Below are 6192 nucleotides of genomic sequence, written 5' to 3'. Positions count from 1 at the left end.
CATAAAGCAAGAATAATTTTTTTTCCTATTGCTGCTGTAACTAATAACAAAAAGAAAAAACTTTTTAAGGATTGGTATCATACAAACCACATTCTCTGACCACAAGGAAATTACATTAGAAATCCAGCTAAAATCAATTATAAAAATTTAAACATTTACACAAATATATCATTTGTTAAGAAATTAAGAAATATACTTCTGAAATAATTTTTTAAATGGAAATTAGAAATTACTTGGAACCTGACAAAAACAAAATACTGTACATCAAAGCTTATAAAATAAAATGAAATGAGCAATTATGTTGGGAAAAAGGAGAGTCTGGGATCTAATGAGTTTAAAAATTGAAAAAAGACCAACAGAATAAATACAGGAAAATGAAAGAAAGGAAACAATTAAAATAAGAGCAGTTAACAAAACCAAAATTTGATTCTTTGAAAAAACTAATAGAATTAAGAAAGTTCGGGAAAGATTTACTAAGAAACAAAAAGAAACCAGGCACAGTGGCTTACACCAATTATACCAGCATCTTAGGAGGTAGAGGTGGGAGAATCACTTGAGCCTAGGAGTTCAAGACCAGCCTGGGCAACATAGTGACACCCCATCTTCACAAAAAAATGTTTAAAAAACTTTTTTAATTAGCCGGGCATGGTGCCACCTGTCTGCTGTCTCAGCTACTAGGGAGGCTGGGGCAGGAAGATCATTTGAACTCAAGAGTTTGAGGTTGCAGTGAACTATGATCATGATGCCCCTACACTACAGCCTGGGTGAGAGAGCAAGACCCTGTCTCAAAAGGAAGAAAAGAAAAGAAAGAAAAGAAAAGAAGGAAAAGAAAGGAGAAGAGATGAGACAAAAAAAGAAAAGAAACAAATAGTAAAAACACAAAATTTTTTTTAAAAGATTTCACTACAGATATATCAGAAATTTTAGAACAAATGAAAAGATATAGCAAGAGGAGAAAGGAAATAGTAAACACTGAGTAGAAATTAATGAAATAGAGAATAGAAAAACAATAGAGAAAATCAACAAAACCACAAGTTGGACTTTGTGTGTGTGTGTGTGTAAAGGCAGGGTCTTACTCTCTCACCCAGGCTCCCAGGCTGGAATGCAATGGCACAATCTCGGTTTACTGCAACCTCCACCTCCCAGGCTCAACTGATCCTCTCACCTCAACCTCCTGAGTGGCTGGGACTATAGCCCACAGCACCATGCCCAGCTAATTTTTGTATTTTTTTAGGCTGGTCTTGAACTCCTGACCTCAGTTGATCCACCGACCTCGGCCTCCCAAAGTGCTGGGATTATAGGTGTGAGGCCACCATGCTTAGCCAAGTTGGATATTTTTAAAAATTAACTAAATTTCAAATCTTTAGCTAGATTAACCAAGAAAGAAAAGACAAAAGACTCAAATTACTAGAACCAGAAATGAGAGACATTACTAGCAATCTTACAGATATAAAAAGAATTATAAAAAACACTATAACGATTGTGTGCCAAAAAAATTAGATAACTCAGATGAAATCAACAACTTTCTAGGAAGGCAGAAATTACCAAAACTGACTCAAGAATAAATAAAAAATTCGAATAGACCAATAAAGAGACTAGATTAGTAATTTTTAAAACTACCCTACAAAGAAAAGCACAGGTCTAGATAGCTTCACTGGTGAATTTTACCAAACATTTAAAGAATTAATATGAATTTTTCACAAACTCTTCAAAAAATTAGAAGCAGATACTAAGAACATTTAATGAAAAAGAATAGTGTTTTCAACAAATGGTGCTTGAACTATTGGATATCCAAATGCAAAGGATAAAATTGGACACTTACCACACACCAAATACAAAAATAGATCAAAGATCTAAATGTAATAGCTAAAACTATAAAATTCTGGGAATAAAACATAAGCATAAATCTTTTTGTTGTTTTTGTTGATTGTTTGAGAGAGTCTCACTCGATCTGTAGCCCAAGCTGGAGTGCAGTGGCGCGATCTTGGCTCACTGCAACCTTCACCTCTGGGGCTCAGGCGATTCTCCTGCCTCAGCCTTCTGAATAGCTGGGACTACAAGTGTGTGGCCACAACCCCAGCTAATTTTTGTATTTTCAGTAGAAACAGGGTTTCACCATGTTGGCCAGGCTAATCTGGAACTCCTGACCTCAGGTGATCCGCCTGCCTCAGCCTCCCAAAGTGCTAGGATCATAGGCATAAGCCACCACACCCAGCACCCCCATTCTGCAATTTTGGTTAACAAACTCTGAGGCTCCAAACATGTAAACAATTTATCCTTATATTATGAAAGAGTAAAGTTGTGATAGCAATATAATGAATAAAGTCTAGCTTCTCCGAAGAAAGAGCTAAAGATTAAGAAGTGCTGCATTCTTGAAGTCGGTTCAATTTTACCCAAGCTTATTTTAGGTAATCAAAGCCTAGAGCAATGAGCTTAGGTAAAACTTAGGAATAGTAAAAGCTAGGTTTATTTGTTGCATTTATCTTCATTTTTGATAGCACAATTAGAAATCTGAGAGTCATATATGAAAGTATAATTTTTCCTGATTAAGATTCGATGCTATGCTGGAACCCTCCTACCCCCTTGAAAGCTAATATATTCTGTTTTAGTCTTCATAGGTCAACTAATAAAAAGGTCTCATAATTCAGGCACACATTTTGGCCAAATTTAGCTTTATCACATCTAAAAAAAATTCATGTATAAAACAAGTATTAGTTCAAAAATATGGATTACTTTTTTAAAAGAGCCAGCAGGAAATATAAAAATACTTAAATCTGGTGGAAAGGAACTGTTACACCTGCCTGAAATTGAGAGGATGTAATGTTAACATACATTACAGTATCATTAGCTACACCTGCTCTCTAGGCAGCTTGTTTTACTGTTTAGACCAGAGGTACTCGACACAGATTTCCTAATTCCTGTTACTAAGAGCCGTCTTTAAAGTACTCCATTTCCCTTGCTTGGTACTCAAAATAAAACGTCCCGGTCCCACTATCCTGTCCTTTCAAAGAAGCAGAATAGCAGCCATTCTGGACTTCTAGAGAGAACTCTTTGGAGATTTTTCATCTAGAAGATTAAGAAGTCTTTTAAGAATTAGAGGTTCAGACATACACTCATCACAACAGTCTAAATTGCTTCAAAATATGAAATGAAGCTGAAATGTTTACATTTAATTTTACATATTAAATTTCTATCATTAAGATGCCAATGTTTTAATGAAAAAGTAGAAAATAGAGTATAAAATTCAGTATCACCTGTTTGTCTCAAATTTAAGTACAGTGAGTATTAAACAGGAATGACAATATAGTAGCAAAAACAGAACTGGTAGATTTGCCCAAATTAACTCTACTTCTCTGAATTTGAGGTGTATGACAAGTTGAATGTTGATCTCTCAGTAATTGTTAATTAGATTATCAGCTTAACACTTTCAAACACTTTGGGAGGCATTTCTCTGTTCACATAGACTTAGGTACACATATACTGAGCTGAGAATAGTTTGCCTTCCATTAGTTTGGTCTCTAGGCACTAAATATGTAGATTTCAAATCAGACCATGAGACCCAGTGACCCTCTCTTCAGAGGCATCAGTAATAGCTTTGGCAAATGTCTTGAAACATGAATTGTAAATTAACATAGGTACAATCTTGATAATAAGAGTCCCAAATATGTATTTTTTTTAATGTTAACATTAGCAAAAAAATTGTAAGTATCATCAGCTCTATTTCCTGAAAACTCAGTTGAGGTAATTTCTGCAAGTCACAGCTCCACATTTACATACCGTTCTGACCCTCTTTTTGGCTGGGTTGTGGTCAATAGAATCTGCAGATGTAACTCTAAAACCTTTCATTTTGATAATCAAAGGTCAGCTCTTCTCCAGCATTTATGGTTCTCATGGAAAACAGCGCTATTCAGGGAAGACAAGGATTGAGGTTATTAGTGTAAACATTGAACACCTGAAGATTCGGTCACAGCTGTGACTCACAAAATGAGATAGATTGCCATATCGAGCCACATCCACTGTGAATTCATCACATTGATAGTCCAGATCAAAGGGATATGTGATTCCCTTGTTGTCATATAACTGTCCCCATTTTTCAGCTTCTTTACTTGTGAGTACCTCTCCAACGTATTGCAGGACAAAACTCATTCTTTTTTTTTTTTTTCATTTCTTGAGACTGAGTTTCACTCTTGTTACCCAGGCTGGAGTGCAATGGCGCGATCTCGGCTCACAGCAACCTCTGCCTCCTGGGTTCAGGCAATTCTCCTGCCTCAGCCTCCTGAGTAGCTGGGACTACGGGCGTGCGCCACCATGCCCAGCTAATTTTTGTGTTTTTAGTAGAGATGGGGTTTCACCATGTTGACCAGAATGGTCTCGATCTCTTGACCTCGTGATCCACCTGCCTCAGCCTCCCAAAGTGCTGGGATTATAGGCGTGAGCCACCGTGCCCGGCCAAAACTCATTCTTTTAATCTTCACAAGGGTCTTTATATCCCAGCCACGACCATTGCTAGTTCGAAAGATGCAAAGCGAATACCATGTGCCTTTTTGTACAATCCTACTGGGACAATCAGGTCCTCACTGACACCTTGAGTTGCATTCATAGATGGGATTACCAGGTGGGCTTTTAATTTGTTGGTTTTTATTGTAAGCCAAAAGAACTCCAGCTTCAGCAGGACAACATTTTTCAAAGAAGCAATCTGCATGAACAACCAAAGGTAGCTTCATTGACTAAGCTGATTCCAGGAGCTGGTTTGTATTTATTAAGGTAGTAAAAGTCTGAAGGTGGGCCCTCTAAATCAACAGTATTTTCAACAAATATCGTTTCTTTCTGATTCTTCCTTCTGTTGAGTTCATCTTGCCACTTCTGCAGAGCTATCCTTTGTTTAGCCTTCTTCACTACACTGCAATGGCAGCTTTCAAAGTTTTGTTATTATCTTTTGGAGTTATTGCTTTGCCTTTCTTCACCTGATATAAATAATTATGCTTGTCATTAGAGAATTACTGAAGCAGTAACGGGCACTTCAGATTTTCCAAAGGTTCCCAAGCATTTGTAGAATCTGGCCATCCTTTCCATTTTACAAGATAATATTCCATAGCCTTTACTACCTTGTAGTCACACAAGTATTCCACCTCATAATTGTTTAGATTCCCTTTGGTGATTCCAATCACTTTACACGTGAGCTTTTCTTTTCTACATAATTCCTGAACAGTAACAAGTGAAACTAGGCAAAGCACTCACCAAGCTCTTCGAGCCTCGGCCCTGGCCGCCGCCATCTTGCGGAGCTTTCATTCAAACACAGCATGTGCTTATCCTTATTGGCAGGCTTTTCTTTTTAGTTAAGATTCCATACTGGCCTGTCTGTGGATGTGGTTTCCATTTACTGTCTCCAGAAATTATAATGGGAGGATATTGTCTGTGCTCCTCATTCCTTCAGATATTTCTCTGAGTTTCAAGTTCAAGCATTGGCAATGACTGACTCCGCTTAAGGGCGAATATCTCTGATGCTCACTGCCTCAGCCTGCCCACAGCAAATTAGGGTCCCTAATCAGTCAGCATGATGGTTGCCTCAGGTCCTTCCTTCTTTTCCTTGTAACTGTTGCCTCTGAACTGAGAATGCCTCCAGAACCACTCCTCTTATTGCAGTAGTCCCTTCCTTTGTTTGGCTGTGGTTTGTTCCAACAATTCAATCTCATCTGCTTACCATTTTCCAGGAATTCCTGAACATTTCTTGTTGGCTGGTAGCACTTTCTCTTGCTTTTCAGTAGTTAAGAATTTATTTTCTAAAATACCTAGGAATAAATTTAGCTAAAAAGATAAAAGATATCGGCAAGGAAAACTATTAAACATTGATGAAAGAAACTGAAGAGCGCACACAAAAAATAGAAAACACCTCATGTTCATGGATGGAAAGAATTAATATTGTGAAAATGACCATACTACCAAAGTGACCTAGAAATTAAATGCAATCTCTATCAAAATACCAGAGACACAAGATCTTACTTTCTAGACCAAATTTGGGACATAAGTTTCTGATTTATAAGTTTACTGATATAAAAAAAAGCCATCCAGATTCATAAAAGTGAAACTGTATTTGAGAGTTTTCCCTCATCGAAAATGAAATAAAGATAATGATACAGCTTAGAGAAAGGGACAGATCAGTGAATGGACTTTCGGATTCTGAGAGAGTAGATT

General features: G+C 37.2%; 2 pseudogenes across 1 annotated transcript; both read right to left on the bottom strand.

The window, feature by feature from the left end:
• Positions 1–3168: 3168 nt before the first annotated feature.
• Positions 3169–4154, bottom strand: LOC116524671 (annotated as a pseudogene). The gene has a single exon (XR_004257436.1). The product of XR_004257436.1 is annotated as a histone-lysine N-methyltransferase SUV39H2 pseudogene (transcript).
• Positions 4155–4463: 309 nt separating this feature from the next.
• LOC116524598 lies at positions 4464–5810 on the bottom strand (annotated as a pseudogene).
• Between the last annotated feature and the right edge of the window lie 382 nt (positions 5811–6192).

The sequence above is a fragment of the Sapajus apella genome, unplaced genomic scaffold (assembly GCF_009761245.1).
Source record: "Sapajus apella isolate SASKATOON/1434 unplaced genomic scaffold, GSC_monkey_1.0 scaffold46, whole genome shotgun sequence".
Lineage (NCBI taxonomy): Eukaryota > Metazoa > Chordata > Mammalia > Primates > Cebidae > Sapajus > Sapajus apella.
The sequence above is the reverse complement of the archived record's forward strand: the minus strand, read 5'-3'. Positions and strand labels throughout refer to the sequence as shown.